At 39.4% G+C, this 21,437-nt stretch overlaps 2 long non-coding RNA genes across 4 annotated transcripts in view; both read right to left on the bottom strand.

Moving 5' to 3' along the window:
* LOC311605965 overlaps nt 1-21,437 on the bottom strand; it is a 307,310-nt gene that overhangs the window by 21,858 nt on the left and 264,015 nt on the right. The window lies entirely within an intron of this gene.
* On the bottom strand, nt 358-20,988 carry LOC311605969. The gene is made up of 3 exons (XR_014782134.1): nt 20,906-20,988; nt 17,786-17,892; nt 358-438 (listed from the first exon to the last, which is right to left on the bottom strand). It is a non-coding gene; the product is annotated as an uncharacterized lncRNA (long non-coding RNA).

Genomic DNA, 21,437 nt, shown 5'->3' on the forward strand with positions numbered 1-21,437 from the left:
GACTTTAAAAATGAATATATATATAAAATCTTTAAAAAATGAATACATTCTATATTACTATGAGTGTTGCTTATGCATAAATGCTTTATAAGCTTGTGCTCTTTCTTCTTTCAGAGATTTATTATCTTCCAGGAAGAGCATCAAGGCTGGTTTGCTCTTTCCTTTGTACAGTTCCCCATGGGACCCATGGAGACAAATATACTTTATTTCATTTTGTTTCATAACTGACCTTCAAGATGTGTAAGATTTTTAATGTTTATCTGTTGGATTTGTCTTCTTGTAATTTGTAAAAAACAACAAAAAAATAACTTCAGTGGATTTCTTTCCCTAAATATAGAAAGAAAAGACAACACTGGCCCAGTTTCTACTAATATATATTACGGTTTTTCAGCATGCTTCACTTCCAAAGAGAAGAAGTGCTTTGTCATCTTCCCTCTGCTGAAAAAAAAAAAAAAAAGATGCTTTTGTAGTCACCCCAGACAGTAACAGAGGAAATGACACATTCTGAGCAGACTTGCCTTCTAAAGCCCCCAAACCACATTTCTGTGATGGAGATTGATCTCCTAGCCAGCCATTGCAGATTCACCAGGGAATCAATGCGGTTAAACTTACAATGACCTCCGGAGAACCATGTTTAGTGGCATGAATGCCTTCAGGCTCTTGTCTGGGATATTCAAACAGATAGAGACAAGATACTCAGATAAGTTCTTTTCTGGGAATATATGTCTACTCAGAAGAATATAGCTGGACCCTGGGCCTCATGGCATGGTAAAGTGTCTTAAGACTTGACATTTTGTGGAATAATTTCAGCAGGACAAGGAGACCTTGCCATGAATAATGACCTTAATAAACTATAACAATGACCGGCTGTTCAAAATGTGTCAAACCATATATATCACATATGAGCAAAGGGATCATTGCCATTCTCACATTATTGTTGGGCAACCTGCAGCTCAAGGAAGCTACTCCTGTACATCAGAACTGGGGCTTGACACAGCAAGTGTGATGCTGATGGTCAGAATTTAAAAGCTCACCATCAACCATTCCCTTATTTCTCCTTAAGGCAAATTCCCATTTCCAAGACTGAAGGATAACACAGGCTGCCAGAGAATGGAATGTAATATAAAGAACAGAAAGGAGGCCTGGCAAAAAAATAAGACGTGGACAATTATGGCCGCCAGCTCGTAAGAAGCACTGAAGAAGTTTTCTGTGTAAAGAAACATGGAATACTCTGACACACCAGAGGAATAGGCATTTGGAGGCAAAAACTTAGAATTTATCTAGCAAACAGAACTCAAGAAAGTCCATATGGATAAAGTGAACTTTTGCTTGACATAGTCAACTGTTGGTAATGTCAGCTCCATACCCCAACAATTGAATGAAATGCTTACAATAGCCCTATTAAAACATTTACCCAAGAATTTTACCGATTTTTTACTGGACGCAGTTTCAGAGCTCTACTACATCAGAAAATAAACCAGCCCAACTCCTCCTATGTAATGAAGATTCTATTGTGGATGGAGTGTTTTTATTTAAGTCTAGTTTTCTTTTTCCAAACAGCATCTTCCTGAAGCACAATAGCAAGGATGCTCCAGAAGGCTGCCTGAGGTTTGGATTGCAGATAACCCTCTCATTAGAAACTCCCTGCTGTTCTGCTGTATTTAAGGGGCAGCAACTAAAAACAAATCTGAAACCTTCATGTTTGAGACCTAGAAAGAAAGTCCCTAGAGAAGAAAGAATGAGCCAAGATATCTGCCGTTGGTGTCCCTGCCTTCCTTTTAGAAGGTTATGTCTCCAGTTAGAGGCTGTCTTCTATGTGTCTGGTAGGTGGCCGCTGCATTCCCTGCCCTTTGGTTCCTGGATGCATTGATTTTCCTAGAGAGTAGGGACTGGAGAAGAGATGCTGCAGATAAGGCAGCCTGAAGTCTTCACAAGATTTCTTAAGTCTTAAAAGTCATAGGAATTGGAGAGTGGGCATAGAGATCCACCTCATGGTTCATCATGTGATGCTTTTTTGCGCCTCACTTATCATTCAGTCACCTCAAGCACATGATCTGAAATAATCTCCTTCTGTCTCTGGAGGGGAATACACTCAAGCTGAAATCACATGCACTTTCTGTGTTCCTTCCTTCTAGATTCTGGCCCCACTTCTATATTCAGCACTCCTAAGAGCATATAAACTTCAAAAAAAAAGAGCATTTTCATTTTTTAAAATTTCATGTTTTCATGCACTTGTGTATATGATGTGACATTTCCTCATGTGCATATCGTGTACTGATCTGATCATGATCATTTGTATAGCCATGACCTCAATCATTTATCTTTTATTTTATTAAGAACATTCAAATACCTCACTGTTGATTACTATGTGCAAAATGTTGCTGGGAACCATAGAGCACATACTGTGTTGTGCAACTGCACTCCTGTACCCATCAACCATTTCTCTATCCGAACTTTCTCAATCTTACAACCAGGAGAACATTCCGGCCTTGACACCCATATGAGCCCCGAAGCCTACCGGAGTCACAGATACTTTGAACAAACTCTCTTTCCAAGTGTGATTTGTCATCTGCCTTGGTGGTATAGTGGTGAGTATAGCTGCCTTCCAAGTGTGATTCATCTCTCACTCAGGGGGCATAGACCTTCTCACACAGGACCACTTTGAAATGAGAGATCATTATTGTGTCCACTTTGTAAATCAATACACCAAGGAACCAACAGATGAAAATATTTCCCTCAAACCACAGGACTTACAACGGATGAAGCTGGGATTCAAGTCCAGATGAATCTGAGTGCTAAGCCACAGGGACTCTCGACTGACTCTGCCGTTACAGGTTTCCAATTCACATCTTAAGTCTCACAAAAACAAACAATCTGTCATAACCAACTCCAGACCCGCTGTGCTATGTCTTGAGCCAGACAACTTTTATTTATTAAGATCTCCTGGTAAACCCACTTAGGATCACTATTTATTACTGTTCCTACTCAGAAATAAGACAGCCAGAGTAACATGAAAAATGAGTGAAGAGGCCTATCACTGTGTTCTATCTTCCATGCCCAAAGACTTGCACACACCATTGTCTATTCTTCTTAGGATCGTGGAGCATACCATGAAACTTGGCGAGGTTTTCAGTTTTCCATGATTTTATAAGCTACAGTGGCCTGTTGAACAAAGGTGAGTGAGCAGTAAATGGATGTGTGCTGTGGGTGTGATGCCTGTGCTAATAGAATTCCCACTGAGAAAATCAAAATGAGGAGAATGTTGAACTTGAGTCACAAAGACAAGGGTCTTGTGACCCAACTTGCTTGACTTTACAGTATCTGGTAATGTCCATGCTTCTTAGAGCACATAATAACTGTGGACTGAGGCATCTTGGAGAATGTCTTGTTCTCCTGAGGTCTTCCCAGTTACTGCTGATGTCCCATGAACCTACACAAGTCTTCCCAGAAGTTCAGCCTACCTGCTTTGTTAGGTCAACATGACTACTTTAATTTCTGTCCTTTGTGGCTTAAATTTTTTTCATCAATTTTCCCTTCTTTTTATTAATTCATTCATATTACATCTCAATAGTTATCCCATCCCTTGTATCCTCCCATTCCTCCCTCCCTCCCTCCTCATTTCCCCTTCCTCCCCTCACCTAGGACTGTGACTGAAGAGGACCTCCGCCCCATGTATATGCTCATAGGGTATCAAGTCTCTTCTTGGTAGCCTGCTATCCTTCCTGAGGGCTACCAGGCCTCCTGCTTAAGGGGACATGGTCAAATATGGGTCAGCAGAGTTCATGTAAAAGTCAGTCCCCACTCTCCACTCAACTGTGGAGAATGTCTTGTCCATTGGCTAGATCTGGTTCGGGGTTCAATGTTTACTGCACATATACTACATATGGCACCTTGGCTGGTGCCATAGTTTAAGCAGAACCCCTGGGCCCAGTTTATATATATATAAACTCAAGAAATTAAACACCACCAAAACAAATAACCCAATTGAGAAATGTGGCTCAGAACTAAACAGAGAATTCTCAACAGAGGAATATCAAATAGCTGAGAAACACTAAAAGAAATGCTCAACATCTTTAGTCATCAGAGAAATGCAAATCAAAATGACTGTGAGATTCCACCTTACACCCATCAAGAATTGCTAAGATCAAAAATTCAAGTGACACCACATGCTGGCAAGAATGTGGAGAAAGAGGAGCACTCCTTCATTGCTGGTGGGAATGCAAACTAGTACAACCACTTTGGAAATCTATGTGACGCAGTCTCAGAAAACTGGGAATAGGGCTTACTCAAGACCCAGCTATTCCACTCCTTGGAATATACCCAGAAGAAGCTCCAGCACACAACAGGGACATATGCTCAACCATGTTTATAGCAGCCTTATTCATAATAGCCAGAGCATGGAAACAGCCTAAGTGTCCCTCAGGACAAAGAAACTGTGGTACATTTACACTATGGAATACTACTCAGCTATTAAAAACAAGGAATTTCCAAAATTTGTGGACAAATGGATTGAACTAGAAATGATCATAATGAATGCGTTAACCCAGAAGCAGAAAGACAGGTATATCATCAAAATTTTTTGATAAGCTCAACTGTGAGCAGGAATATAACCTAGGTTTTCCATCCCTCAACTCCCTGCCATGTGTGCTGGTCTCTGAATTTCTATCCCCACCTTTGCTTTTGTAGATTTCTGTGAATTCTAAGAATTAGAGGAGTGCCTGGAAACAATGTAGAAAAAGACCCATGACACTTTTTCCAGTACTAAGAACCAGAGTTCTTGACTTTTCCAGTATTCAATAGGTTATTCATTCTACAAATATGCTCATGTACATATGTGCACATATATACATGTGTGTGTGTGTGTGTGTGTGTGTGTGTGTGTGTGTGTGTGTGTGAATGTATAAGAAAGGCAGGCAAGGTTCAGTGTGCACCAGAGATTCCTGGAAATTCCCATCCTTTGCTAATGAGATGTCTTGGTGTCTTAGCTTTTAACCAATGACCTTTTTCATACCTCTAACCATACCTCCCCCCTTCTCATGCCCCCCAAAGGATAAATAAGTACTGTGTTACCCTCTTATTATAGGACTTATTATAGGACCTATCTTATTATAGGATAAACAAAGTATCCCTGGCAACCCAGGGAATCAAACACATTCACTCTCAAAACTCCTCCCACTGGGCAAGGTATATAAGTCCCTGTTTCACGTGAAATAAATGAGCTGCCATTGTCTATTTCACTACCACCTTCTGAGACTTGTCATTTATTCTGGGGAAGGAAGGACTCCCCTCCTCTCTGAAGAATTCACCACTGGATTCCTGGGCTTGGCTGCTGACCAGGGCACCATAGTTACCTCTGTTGCTGCCGAACCCTGCCATATCACTCGGTACTCATCTGCAAAGGCAAGCCACTGACAGCTGAAGAAGCAGCCACCGGACCTGTGCTGCATGTATCAGCCCAGCTGCCCACAAGCTTCTAGCTGACTGGCCTCTTTCTACCTCCCTCTCACTGCAGGAATGCTGATGATACAGATGCAGGTAACAAAACCTGGCTTTTATATGGCCTCCAGGAGTCAAACTGCACCAGGCTTGAGCATCGAACCTCTTTAACTACTGACTCAGCTCCTAAACCTGGCGTTTCTTTATTATTATAGTACAATACCTGAGATGTGTTTTGCTACATAAGTTAAATTAAGGCAACTTATTTAGCTCATATTTCTGGAGATTAGAAGGTGAAGTGCTTTCAGTGGCATGGTTCTGGAAAAAAAAAAAGATAACATTATAATGGGCACCTGTGTGAGAGGGAGAGATCACATCTCAAAACAGGAAGCTAGGGCTTCCGTAATCTCTATGAGAACACACCGTCAACTGGCCTGAGTCGTTCTCCTGACAGGCTTTAATCCCCAAAATTGCCACAGTGAAAACCAAACACATGGATTCAAGGCCACACACTTATACTAAATCCAAACCGTAGTGATAATTTTCCCCTTGTTCTTCCTTCTGCTTAAAATTATCCTTCTCTCACCTCTGCTTGGCCAGACCTCCTATGCCAGCATACACTCAGGTGAATTTGGGCCTTTCAAGTTTCTATGTGACATGTTACAAATACCATGGACAGTTCCAGATCTCACCATCATTTTAAGTAAAGGAGACCCCTGATTTCTGTGCGTTGACCATCCCTAAGCCTCTCCTGGTCTTATAATATTATAGGATTTGTCATCGGAATTAGTGGAGAATAAAGCATTCTGATGAGAATTTCTGCTGGGAGGGAGGAGTATCCACTGTCAAACTCTAAGAAAAAGAAACAGCAAACAAGGGCTTGTAAGAGCTTATTCACTTCCAATGGTTGGTGCAATTTTTGCAACCATTTGGTTAGAATATTGCAGATTCCTGGGGCAGCAATAACAACATTTCTCAGATTCACAAGCAGCAACAACAGCATGTTGGTTCATTTGTGATCCTCCTTTGTCTAGTGCCTGTGTTCAAATTCACTTACACCCAGAGGGTATTTATAAATACTATTTTACTCAAGCACTGACAGAGCGATGAGGACTGACTACTTCATGTCTGACTCTTAAGATGGGAATAAGAATACGAGGCTCAAAGTAAACCATCCTCATTCTCGTTTAGAGATGAAAATGCACTGCCCTAAGTGTGCCACTTTGTCACGAGGACTGTTTTGACCAGAAGGCTTTTGAGATGTATCAATCATGGGAAGAAGCCTCCTAGAGCTCCCCTTATCTGACACAAAGCAGAAACTTCCGAGGAGTGAGAATGGTCATAAATCCTCTCTGCCGGGGGAGTTTTACAGCCATGAAGATGATAGAAAGTCTTTCTGAAGATGGTTCTGGCCAGCAATTCTTACTCTGCTGGTTCCCTATATATTTAGCATCCAGGAGTTTGCTACTGTGGAGATCTCACAACCTTTTCCTTAGTCTTATCACTTCTTCCCAGATTCCCTGTTCCCCATTAAAGTGTCTCATAAGCCTACATTCTAACACTCCTCTGACATCCTCATTGCTGAGTCTCTGTCATGTTCGCTGCACATGCCAATAAATTATTTCTAATTGTTAATCTATCTTTCCTTGGGATAATTTTCATGTTCCTATCGAGGGGAATAAAATAAAGTTGAAAAGATTATTTTAATTTCTTCCCCTAGCCATGCATAGTGGCATACATCTTTAATCCCAGAACTCAGAGAGACAAAGGCATGAAGATCACTTGAGTTCAAGGCCAGCCTGGTCTACAAAGTTAGTCCCAGGCAGCCAGGGCTTCACAGAGAAACCTTGTCTCAAACAACAAAACAAAACAAAAGAATTCCTTCCCCTGAAATGCAACCACTTAAACCTAATTACTATACATTCTTTCATGAAATAATTATTGTAGCACATTCTCTTCTTTCGCTTAGATTTCAAGTCAAGGACATTGAGTAGTTTATGGTACAACAGTTAGAGGTAACTAAAACACGTAAGATGTGATATGTCTACATGAAGACTTCTGGAAAGACTGCATTTGGGCAGAAGGATATCTGTAGTAGGCTTTCCGGGATTTGATTACTGCTCTTTATTGTGTATTATATCTTAATGCAGGAATACTTGGGGAATGATTATAACCGCATTATTTGTGTGAAATAAGTAATATTTGATTATATAGAAAGGAGACTTTGTCACAAGAAATGGGAAAAGGTCTATTGTACTACAGAGATAGCTCCTACCAAGAGATCTAGCAGTACCTCAAGGTGTAGGCAACACAGAGCTTTGTTTTATCAGGGAGAAGTAAAATAGCAAGACACTAGATAAATGGGTAAAGTTGGCAGATGGCACCAGAAAGGTTTGTTCTGAAGTCACTTGTTCTCAGAAAAGCGCAAAAGAAAGGGCTCTGTGCAGGCTTCAGTTGATGGATACATCAATGTTGGAAGGGTATAAAATGAATGAAGTTCACAGTTTAAGTCATGCTAGAGCAGGCATTTTGCCTGTGCTTACTGGTAGATACAAACAAGCTAGCTAGTCATTGGTGAGGAAATGAATAGGCCTTCAGTGTTCTCTGAAGTGTGGGCCCTGGCGTGTGGCTCTATCAGAAGGTAGTAGAATATTTGAGAGATGGTGTCTAGTGAAAGGAAGTTAGGTCAATGGAAGTCTAGTGTTGAAATCAACTACAGGCCCAGACTCTTCCTCTCCCTTTCTCTCTTGCCTTCTGGTCTCCACAAAGGAAACATTCTTTCTATCGTGTGCTTTTAGCCATGGCAACTGTCTCTCCACAGGTATGAAGTAATGCAACCTTGTGATGAAGAACTGACTCTCCTTCGAAGCTGATTTTCTCAGACACTTTGTTACAGTGATGGAAAGGGGATTCACATGAGGACCTGGAACCTTGCCATTCCATGTAATTAGTAAGTAGAGCAGTGCACCTGAGATTTCCATCTGAGACACTTGGGAGAGGATAGACTTTTCAGTAGCCACATTTCAAAACACAAACTCTAGGTGGGGGTGGTGGGGAAATGACGTTTTTACAGTTTCAAAGTGCATGTTCCTGATAAGATGTAACATTAACTCTTGCTGTCTCCATGAGGCTTACAATCCTTTTCCTTAGAAGAAAATTAAGGTGATAGCAATTGGAGCAGGTGGCTGGTAGGTAAGTGTAGAGAAAGTAATATGGTGCCAAGCACACTGTAAGACTCATAATAGTAGCCGTTGTTATTGTTCTGATTAATTTTGTTATTGTTACTGCATCTTGGGTTTTGCTTTTATTAAAGCTATTTTTATTATCTACTTTAAAATTAAATGCAAATAACCAAGCCTACAGCAGAACATTTAGCGAAGAAATGAGCATGTGATTAATTTTAATGTGACCCCACTAACTATGAACTATTTGGCCAAACAAAGAACCCATCAGATCTCATTACAGTGACTTTCTAACAGGATTTCCTTTCATTCATTGCCTGGCTCCATGCAAGGTGCCATTCACAGTTAAAAGAGAACAGGCTTCTGGAGTTCAGTGGGTACAAGCTCCTTTGTGGATCCATGTGTAGATCCGGCTATCTACAGATGATATTACTGTATCTCATTGTGTGCTCATCCTCCTGCTGTTGTGACCACAATGGCTTTTCCTATGATCACTCAGATCCACCCAGGTGTGCTTACCTGCACACTGGAGCAGAGCTTCTCCCAGCAAATTAATAGGTGTATGAAGGATTCCCTTGAGTGTTTTTAAGAGAGTCCTAAATATTTCATAGACTCACCTACATTCTTAATTATAGCTACATGCAGAGAGGTTTCCTAGCTAGGCATACATTCTATGCTGTTCTTATATAAATGTTTAAACATCTTGGCTCCTCTGTTTGCTTGAGAAACAGACTTTGTTTGGGAAGAGGGGCTCACCCAACGTGGAGACTCAATAGAAATGTCTGCACCTTACAAGTTGATCTTTGCATATAAATATATGAATATCATTATTTTTTAAGCTAATTTAACAAAAAAGAAGATTCTTTTGCCTGAACTGCTTGCCAAAGTTGCAAATAATATTCTTTTCTAGGGTTTTGAAGTGAAAGAGTTACAAAGGAGACTCTTGTTTTTCACTATTTTACCCAAGTAGAATAATAGTCCACTCAATTGAACCACACTGGGTTTATTTTTCTTTAAATAAATAGGAATAATGAGCCATGTGTGGGCCACAACTTTCCAGGACTTGGAAAGTATAGGTTAAGATGATTGCCTCAGGTTCAAGGCCTGCATAATCTACATAATGGGGCCCAGGCTAGCATTGGCTCCATAGGTAGATCCTGTCTTAAAATAAAATAGAGTAATGAAGACACTATCCTTAATTTTCAGCAACCACTACTCTGTTCCCAGTTTCTACAAGGTTGTCATCTCAGGAGTATAACATAAGTGGAATCACATAGAAAATATAATAAAACATTTTAATTAAATCAATTACAACTGATTTACAAAGAGCTTTCTCTATTTTGTGCAAACAATGTAAATTAGTTCTATTAGTTCTATAGTGAGTATATATGTGTAAACGTTACCAAGTGTATTAACATATCCTTTACCTCTAATAATTTTATTGCTTCCTTTATTGTTAATTATTATTGTTATTTGGATAGTGTACGATCTATCCTCTATGCAAACTTTATAATGTAATGCAGGATTTCAATTTTAGGCAATATCTACACATGTCTAAAACACACTCTGTGGGACATGTGGACCATGCCACCAGGGGAACTGGCATGGAACTGGCGCGATGGAGCATGTTCAAACCACAGAATTCTTACCGAGAAATCTCATCCTGAGACGGGCATGAGTACAACTGCTCCCTCTCTGATTCCATGCCTCCCTTGGAGCACGTTGCCTGGCGACCCACAGCAACAAAGTCACAGCCTTGCAATCTAGCACCTGGAAATCCCCCCTCCCATGCAATTAGAGCATCGCTGGCATCTTAGTCTCAACCCATGGAGTGCATTCGCCCCCAAATATACTTCCCACTGGCCAAAGTGTATATAGTGGCTGTTTTCACTGAGCTGTAGCACTTGGATGACTGCTTTGGAGAGGGACTTCTCCCTCAAGATAGTCACCATTGGACCCTCAGACTTACATGCCTGGCTAGGTTCCCACTGATGCCAAGCCTAGCATTGGAGCCTGAGTTCCCGCTGCCACCTGGCTTAGCACCAGTTGCCAAACTGCTCTCACCCACACCACTTCAATTGCCTACCTAGAAAAAGAGCATTATGATAGGCAGATCTGGGCCCACGGGTCCTGCTCAAACTATGGCACCAGCCAAGGGTAATACGTGCAGTAAACTTCAAACCCAGATCTAGCCAATGGACAGGACATTCTCCACAGTTGAGTGGAGAGTGGGGACTGACTTTCACACGAACTCTGGTGCCCCATATTTGACCATGTCCCCTGGATGAGGAGACCTGGTGGCACTCAGAGGAAGGATAGCAGGTTACCAAGAAGAGACTTGATACCCTATGATCATATACAGGGGGAGGAGGTCCCCCTAAGTCACAGTCATAGGGGAGGTGAGTAAAGAGAAAATGGGATGGAGGGAGGAATGGAAGGATACAAGGGATGGGATAACCATTGAGATGTAATATGAATAAATTAAATAAAAATGTTTATTAAAAAAGAGCTAAAACACTTAAGCCTGCAGAAAAGGTCTTCTCAGTCATACTCGCAGCCAGACTAGAATTCTATAGAAACCACTGGGTCTGGTTCTGGACTTTGCTTCATCCTTTTAGGCTTAGTGTCCAGTAGCATCTTGACATCCCAGGAAGAAGCAAACTATGGAACCATGGTTCTGGGTATGGGTGACTGTTTTCGCCCATACCTCCCCATTTCTCTTCTCTTGACATTTTGCAGTCACCATTCTTCATTGTGCTTACATGGGTTCCACTGTTTTTTATGCCCCATATAAATGGGGTCCTATATATTTATCCTCTCTGTCTTATTTAACTTAATAAAATGTCTTTCAAGCATGTCTCCAAACATGATTCATATTGTAAATAGAAGTACTTCTTCTTTGTAGTGCCACATAACTCTCCATGATATGTTTGGACCAAACTTTACCCACTTATCTATCATTTAATGATTGGGTTGTTTTTACATCTCAATTATTACATATGGTACTACAATGATCATAGAAGGCAGATACCTCATGGATATCTTAATTTCAATGTTTCTGGAGAGTTAGACTAACTGAGTATAGATTAAATATTGGTCAGTACACACCAAGCACATAGAAGTGCTTGTATTAGTTTCTATTTTGTTAATTAAAAGTGAACAACATGAAAAACAAGAGGCTAAGGAGGTGTTGGAAGAAAAAGAGTTGACATACAACTGGATGGGGTAATGGGCATCTTTTAAATATACTTGTCAGGATCACAGCTCAGATCTATTATATCACAGTCATTAGGGCATGCACATAGGTACCATATTTTTGTGAGAGCTGTGTGGCTATATTAATGCATGAGCAAGTGTGGAAAGCACCTATGATGGTATGCGTCTAATAGTTTTATTATAAAGCACCAGCTGCTGTGGTACTCATAGGGTGTTTAATCCATCAGCTGACAACAAAAAACGTAAGTAGTTACTCATGTTTCTTGTTTCCCCCCAATATTTCTGGTATGGGTCCTATCTTACTCTGAGCTGCAGATGCTTTGTAGTCATTGTAGTAATTGTATGTGTCTGTAAAATGGATTGGCCAGCCTCTGCCCTAGAGTGTCTGATGAAAGATGGAACTAGAAATTTACATTTCTAAAAAGTTCCCACATGAGGCTGATGATGTCCAGACCAGCTTTAAGAATCATGGCTGCAGTTGTAGGGGAGCTGAGCTTTAACTAGATTCCTTTCTCAATCGATTCACAGCATAATGTTAGAAAACTGCTGTAAGTATTAACAAAAGTAGCTGCTTAATCTTTCTCCTGAATGCCTTTAAGAATAGTAGTATCTTTGTCTTTAAGCCACAGTGGTATCAAACTTTCCTTTTTATTTTTCTTCCTAAAAATTGATTCATCTAGTTCTGCTCAGATTCTTTCTAGCTCACTAAACTACATAATTTCCACACAGCTTAGTAGAAAATGGAAATGAATGTTTCTCACTAAACAAGTTGAAGCAAATTTTCAGACTTTGAAGGAAAACATGCTGTTACCTCCTGTAGGTTTTGTAATGCTAGAACTGGCAAGATTTCATCTTCAAGAATTTAGCATATGCACTCATCAACACTAGTTAAGATGATACCCAATATCTTTGCCAAAAGGATATGAAACTTGGAGATAAAAATGTAAGAGTCACAATCTTTTAATATCAGAGTCAATGACTCCTCAAGAATGAAAACCCTTAGTTCATCTCAGTGCTTAAGACTAATCATAAGTCACATTGTGACTGCCTATTGAAGATCAACAGGACTAATATATAACATTGTAAGTGTGGGAAAACTATATTGCACATTTGAAAACTAATGAGAGGAGGTATTAAATTCTCACCAAAACAAGTATGTGGTAAGGCAAATGCTAATTACCCTGAATTAGCCATTCCATAAGGAATGCATAGTTTAAGCATCAAGTTATGCATCGCAAACATATGTTATTTTTATCTGAGAAATTAAAAGAATGAAACATAATTTAAAACTTACAGAATGACCCAAAAGTGATACAAATAATTTCTGTTCAATGGAAAATGTCAACTCAAATCTTTATGGTATAAGACATTTAAAAGTCTTTAAGAAAGACTACCTTTATATTTCTATTATTTTTATATATTTATTGTTTTTATATTTATTATTTATATATTTTGAGCAAAGTGTATGTTAACCAAAACTGACCATATATAAAGAAGCTTTATTGAATTCCACTAGTTTAACTTAAAAATATAAAACAAAATAGAGTTTTTTCAAAGGTACCCTGCATGTGGATAGTGCTTATTCCTATTGCAAATGATACCAGCCACTTGGGTTGCAGAGCATCAGTAAGCTAATTTCAAGCTGACCATGAAACGCTCTTCCCTTAGGCCAGCTTTCAACGTGTTGGAGGCTGATAGGCACATACCAATGGTTTCACCCAGCACTGGACCCTGCATGCTACAGTCCTGATAGGAAAATTGTGCTGACTGGTGCAGTAGTGGCATAGTGGTTGCAGGAGAAGCCATCCCTTGTATGGTTGTATTTGAGGGCTACTCCATGAGAGAGAGTTCAAGTATGGTACTGTAAACCAGGGTAAAAGCCCATGACAGGGTAAATCATAGGCCCTAAGGAGAAACCAACTGGTGTTATTTGCACAAATGATCATATTATCTACCTTGATCTCCAGGGATCCATTGTCACTGCCTTTCCATCACTGTAGTTTCAGGTGCTGCACTCATTAGTTTTACATTGGTGCTAGCATTGAATTCACTTACTAATTCTTGCAAAACAAATACTTTGTTGGCTCAGTCATCTTCTCACTCATTAATTCCCTGGGAGTTTTAATTTAACATATACCATAAGCTCTGCTGGTAGGAAAATACAGTAGAAATACCTCTTCCTATTATGTCACTAAATATAGCTAAAACGCTGGGAATTATATATAAAACGATATAAGAAGCCTCTGAAGACTCAATAATAAGTGCAAATCACCTGAGCTTAGTGGTATTATGATATTACTCCCAAAGATTATGAGTCTTGAATCAGGAACATTAAAAGTTTGTAGCTGATATGAACTATAAAGAGAGGTCCAATGTAAGAGAGAGGGAGAGAGGGGGCGGAGAGAGAGAGAGAGAGGAGAGAGAGAAAGAGAGAGAGAGAGAGAGAGAGAGAAAACCCATACAAAAGAAACTATTAGAAACAAATACATAAATTATACAATGTTGAAGGATTCAAAATAGAAAGCAAGAAGTCATTCAAGTTTCTATCAATTAATAACTAACATTTTTAAAGAAATCGAGAAAATAATTTGTATTCTAAAAATAATAAAAACATCGAGAAATCTAGACAGCCAATAATATTAATAAAGATTGAGCTAAAGAGTTAGCAGTCCTAGTTTTGAAACTAACACCAAGTGAGGATGTGGAACAGGGAGAACACACAGTCCTCCGTCACTGATGGGAGTACAAACTTGTACAACCACTTTCAAAATTAATTTGGCAGTTTCTCAGAAAATTAGGAATAGATTAGCTTTAATTCTCAGCTACATCACTCCTAGGCATATACCCAAAGGACAGTCCATTCTACCACAGAAATCCTTGCTCAACTATGTTCACAGTAGCTTTATTCATAATAGCCAGTAACTGGAAACAACCTACATGGCCCTCAATTGAAGAACGGATAAAGAAGTGTGTTACATTTACACACTGGAGTATTACTCAGCTATTAAAAGCAATGATATTATGAAATCTGCAGGCACAAAGGTGGAACTAGGAAAGATCATTCTGAGTGAGGTAACCCAGACGTAGAAAGACTTATAAGTGGAGGTTAGTCATAAAGTACAGGATAACCATGTTACAAACCACAGACTCAAAGAACCTAAGTAATAAGGAGGGATCAAGGGGGACACTTGAATCTCACTGAAAAAGGTAAATAGATTAGACATCAGGAGTGAATAGATGTAGGGGACAGGGGAGGGTAGGGCATGGGGATGGGAAGAGGAGGCATGAGGTGGGGAAGAACAGAGGCAAAGAGTACTAGGAGACACAATTGGATTGAAAGGACAATTGAAACTCCCAGGATCTTATGAGGGTGACCCTAGCTAAAACTCCTAGCAACAGGCCATGTGGAGCTTGAATTGGCCATCTTCTGTAACCAGGCAAGATTTCCAAAGGAGGGTTTGGGACACCAACCCAGCCACAGAATCTTAGACCTACAATTTCTCCTGCCCACAAGATGTACAGGGGTAAAAGATGGAACCGTATTTGAGGGAACAGCCAACCAATGCCTGGTCCAGTTTGAGACCCATGCCATGAGAGGGAGCCCACCCATGACATTATTAATGATATTTTTCTATACTTGCAGACAGGAGACTATCATAACTGTCATCAGAGAGGCTTTGTGCAGCAACTGATGGAAACTAATGCAGAGACTCACAGGCAAAAATTAAGTAGAGCTTGAGGAATCCTGTGGAAGAGGGGGATGAAGGATTACAGGAGTCAGATGGGTCAAGGACACCAAAAGAAAACCTAAAGAATCAAAGAACAAGGGTCCTTAGGGGTTCATAGAGTATGAACTGCCAATCAGAGAGCATGCATGGGACAGACCTACCTAGGCCCCCTGCACAATTGTGCAGCTGGATCTTCATGTGGGGCTTACAAAGCAGAAGCACAGGCTGTCTCTGAGTACATTGTCTGCCTTTGGATCGCTTTCCCCCATCTGGGTTGCCTTGTCTAGCCTCAATAGAAGATGAGTAGTGTTGCTGCAACTTAATGTGCCAAGGTTGGTTGACACCCTTGGGAGGCTTCTACTTTTCTGAGAAGAAGAGGAGGTAGGAAGAGGAAGTGAGAGGAAGAGAATGGGAGGAGAAAATGGAGGGACTGTAAAAATAAAAAAAGAACGAAAAGAAAAAACTAACAGAAAAGCAACAACAAATAGAAAAAATGTGGCAATAACGCATAGACAGACATTTAGACCAAAGTAATCAAGTAGAGAACTCAGAAATAATATATATGCTTTTTAATAAAGCTTCCAACACTATTAGATGGAAAACAGACAGGCTTTAAAACTGAATATCCACAACAAAACAATCAGCTTGTAATATATCATTACAGAATAAAATACCAATTCAAAATAACTTAAAAACTTAGGTAGAGGGGGCTACAGAGAAGGCCCAATAGTAAAAGTATTGGCTGCTCTTCAAGAGAACCCAAGTTCAATTCTCAGTGCCCATATGTCATTCACAACTCCCGGTAACTCCAGTTCCAAGGAATCCAACACTTTCATAGAGACATACGAACAAGAAAAACACCAATGCATCTAATATACATAAGATAGATAGATAAGAATAAATAAATTTTTTAAATGATAGATAGATAGATAGATAGATAGATAATAGGCAGAAAAAGAAAGATAGACACACTACAGAGTGAAAGAGGGAGAGAGAGAGAGAGAGAGAGGTGGAACTTACATAGACAGACCAGGGCCTGAAGCAGTAAAAATCTTAGGAGAATAATAGACACTTTCATGATATCAAACTCAACAGTACTTTAACACACACAAAATGAAAGAAAAAATTTTAAACTAGATTGAACCAAAATATAGCCTTCTATACATCAAAAGATTCTAACAACCAGTGAAGAAAAAACCCACAGGACAAGAAACAAGTATTTCTTAGTCATATGTGTGGTAAAGAATTAATATCCAGGATGCATGAAGAGCTCTTCAGATTCAACACATACAAAAACACAACAACAACCTAATAACAAACAAATAACTTGAGCATACATTCTTTTAATGATAATATGGTATACAAAGGGCCATGGACACATGAAAAATATTCAATATTTTTAGAGAAATGTATATCAAAAGCACTATTAGGCTAGCTATTGTAAAGCAAAACAGGTGATGACATAAACAGGAAAAAATGGAACCTACATTAATATTGAGGATGTATAGTGGTACAGCTGCCATAAAAAAGTGTGATAATACTGGATGAAGTTATCATCTGAACTGATTATTCTATTTATGAGCATAAGCTCAAAATAATTGTGAGAATGGTCTGGAGAAGGTATTTTCACCATTGTTTACAATGGCTTTGAAGTAGATTGAACTTGTGCTTATCAATAGATGAGCTGGTGAACAAAGTGTGATGTGAATTTACAGTAAAAGATAATTGAGTCTGACATATGTTAGGGCATGGATGGATCTTAAAGACACTCTACTGAGTACTGTAGAGTATTAGTTACATAAAGTCCTAAAACTAGTAAGTTCAGAGAGACAGCAATAGAATAGCTGTTGTCAGGGCTAAAGATGCAAGCAATTGGGAAAGACTGAGGAAGAAAAAAATAGTTCTAGAGACAGATAGTGGTAGTTCTTGTGCAGACAATGGTAATTATTATACAACAAAATGCACAAGCTAACTGATAACAAACTGTACAGTGAAGATGGTTAAGCTTCATGCTATCTGTGTACATACATATATAGGAAAGTACATATAGTGTACACATTCAGGTGTGTTTCATATATACATATATATACATATAATGTATGTATATGACCATATATGCATGTCTTTCTTATTTTTAAAACAAAGTGCAATTGAGAAAAGCAGCTTCTTTCTGGTTTTACCCACTTATTCTGACCATTTTGTATTCTAAGCCTTTGAACTTACCACTGAGTGGTAAAAATTTCTCAGCAAAGATAGACTGTGGCCACACACTGGCTTTCTGGTTGCCAGAACCTTCTTGTATTTTCTCTAGGCATTTCCTGAGTTTGCACCTGCAGAGAACCACAGAGCAGTGCAATGACTTCTAATTTCTATCTCTCAAATGTCAAAATATTTTGGCTTTTCAATTTTCTCAGTCTTCATTAGCTTCTGCTACCTAAAGGCAAGGGCAAGCCCCTCCTCCTAAAATATGTTTTCATGCTAGTCGGATAAATGTGGGAGACATGTCAAACAAGCACTCTCTTTAATTTACATCTCCACTGGCCCAGCTATTAACTTCTTTACCATTACAAATTTTTGATGCATTTACAACATAATCAGAAAAATTGCACCCACCAAGTAAGTACCTCATGTTTAGTGGAGAGAAAAAAATATTAAAAATAAGTAAAGATAAATAGCCACACAATCTAAGGATTAGAGATGATTGAAAATGCAAAAGTCTGCTCTGTATCTGAGGATTTCAAGTTGGAAGCAGCCAAGCTTAGAAACAACGGTGGGGCCATGAGGATGGGTGTGAGTAAACAGGTAGTGAATGTTAGCGTACCTGCAGCAAGTGCAGAAACACAAAAGAGAAAGCACGGAGGGATGCTGTGGTAAGATATGTTTAGGGAGTAAATCGGGGTGGGGATCCCTATATGGGGAAAGGTTTCACATTTATCTTTTGGAAAAAGAAAAAAGAAAAAGAGAAGAAGTGTCTGGAGAAGAGTGTTCCTGGCAGAACTATCTTAATGTCCAGCCTACTGAAAGAACAGCAGCAGGCACACAAAAATGGGCAAAGCCAAAACAAAGCAGGAGGCAGGTGATTTACAAGGGAAGGGGGGTAGCGAAAGCCACAGAAGATGTTGTAGGTTGTCACGAAGGACTTTGGCTTTTACTGTGGATGAGCTCACACACAATCCTACAAATCCAAGAAAGGCTTACAACTTTATCACAATAAACACTAAAAGCCTTTTCACCAAGACCTACTAATTTATCTTCTGTCTTGACCTTGAAAGAAGATGAGAGGAAAGATATTGATTGAGCTCCTCTTGGAAAACTAAAAATCAAACAATGAAGTGGATTCATCAAGGTTCGTTAGGTGGTATTATATGTACTTCGTGACATCCATCATCTGGACTGCTCTGAACTCAGATAAATCTCTTTGCCCTCAGCACCCTTGCCTAACCCAGTTCTTCTCTCTAACCCACTCAGGGCACTCTTCTAGGCTGTGCTATGGGAAAAGGCAGCCCAGTGACTGTCTGGCTGTGTGGTACAGCCAGACAGGACATACCTTCTTAAACCACCTCCTTTTGAGAATGTAGCCCTAAAACAAAGCTCTCTCCAAAGACTATAGAGAACTGATTGTATTTTCTTGGGAGACAAAGGTATATAACCTCAAATAGCATGTTAAATTGTCACAGTGACCATTTTATATGGACTCAAAATATTTATTGGGTAAATGTGTCTAACATCTACAAACAGTTATTTCTTTTCTTTACAGGAAGTCATGATGGGAGAAGCACGCTGTGTTTATGTGGGAGGAGTATCCACTGTTACAGAGGACATTCGGGTTGCTAAGATTGCTAAGAGGGAAGCGAACTCAAGTCAGAGATAAACAGAATTCCAGGTTAGTAGCCAGTCACCAGCAAGTATAAACAAAGGTGAAAGTCACAAAGTATCCAGACAGTTCCAGTCAGGCATCATTTCTAACTTTCATTCAAGAACTCAGTGGGAAATGTTTTCAAGCAGCTGCATGGAGAGGCAGTGAGACAGCTGAAAAATGGAAGGCGCAACTAGGAGAAAGAGAGAGATTCAGAAAACATGGAGACAATCCTAGAAGCTAAAATATGTGGAATAAGCAGGAAGAGGGGAAATGGGGAAATGGGCAATAGAAAGAATGGATGCGAAAAAGATGAATAAAAGAGTTACAGGAAAAGGAGAATGAGAATGAGGGAAAGATATACCTAATAAGATAGTAAGACTCTACACAGCATATTCAAAAACACAGAGCTGTCCTGGACCATAACCCTGGGTACAAAGCCTTAGTCCTCATACCTAATCTCTTCAAGTTTGAGAGCCCTTCAAGTAAGCATTCATTTTCCTTTATTGTGTCTAAAATAACAGCAACACCCACATTTTGCATAGAAATCTCCCAGGGCCAAATATCAAAATCTTAAGCCCAGAAGTACCATGACTTTTCATGTCTTGGTGTTTGCTTATCTGTTAGAAAGCCCTGACACTTCTAATGTCATATCCTGGGGAGTGTTGGGAGGCAGGAGGAACACTTTCATGTGCCATCAATCCAGAAGTAAAGGAAAAACTTTTCCAACTGCTTTTTCATACCCAAATTGTGTTAAATTTGAAGTCGACAGCTGTGCACTTTAGCCACATTCTCTTGCGTGATTTATGCCAATTGCACTTTTTAAATAAAGCTTCCACTTGAGTTGTGGAAATAGATTTCCTGCTTGAACAACTCGTTCTGCTAGAAATAAGTGTTGAGTCAGATATGTGACAAAGATACTTCCAAAGGGAATATGCACCAACAGCAACCTCTTCCTATTTGAGGTGGACTCATGTGTTGTAACAAGGGAGCTGCCTGCAATACTTTGGGGCTAATTGCCCCATGGAAACAGAATAAAGTAGACTTCTGGGAAATGGGAGTTACCTGAAGGGCAATTTAAAGTACCTTTCCAGGCTGTAATGCAGTGTAAAATAGATATGCACTCTAACAAGTTCTCTCATCCATTTTCAGGGCCACACAAGTAAAAGCATATTTTCAAGGCATTAATCTAAAAAGAACAATCTTAACTTTAGAATTTGTTCTACTTTGAATTTTCTAGGGAAAAGTTGCTTTTGCAACTTCACAATAAATAAAAACAGACAAATGAACATTTTCCTGGTAGCTTACTTTCATTATGATAAGCACTTTATGTATTATCTCATTTTACCCTTAAAACAACCTTAAGTGGGAAGCATGCTGATTTCCAGAAAACTTCGAGCTAAACATAAGATCGCTTTTAAACCATAGGCCACTAAAAGTCAGAACTAATAATAGGTTATTACAAACACAAAATATTTAACCAGTACCTTAGGTGGCTTCAAATTGGAGCATCTTTTTTAGAAGTTATGTGCCATGGGCTAGACACCACAGATGGGCTTGAACCACTGAAGGGAAACCTGAGCAAAGGTTGTATAAAATATGAATAACATTAAGGAAAAAATTTGGAAGTTATAGGTGGCAGCTAATTAGACCATATGAAGACTTGATATAAATGAGAACAAGTCAAATAAAGAGGGACATTCTGAGAGAAACTGTCTAAGGCATCAAGAGTCTGGGAAAACACAAACAATATTTCACATTATTATACAGAAATTAATTCTTAAAGACTGTGTATCAAGCAGGGTTTACAACATGATGTTTCTGTGAAGGTATTAAATGTCTCTTTATGTATTTGGTGTGTATTTTCTTGTTCCTGTGTGCACACACTTGTGTTCGCATGCATGTGGAGGCCAGAGATCGACATCAGGTGTCTTCTTCAATCACTATCTACCATATGTTTGAGATAGTCTCTCACTGAACCTGGACCGTATGTATTCAGCTATATTGATTGTCCAGCAG

This window comes from Acomys minous, assembly GCF_964271855.1.
Source record: "Acomys minous genome assembly, chromosome: 9".
NCBI lineage: Eukaryota > Metazoa > Chordata > Mammalia > Rodentia > Muridae > Acomys > Acomys minous.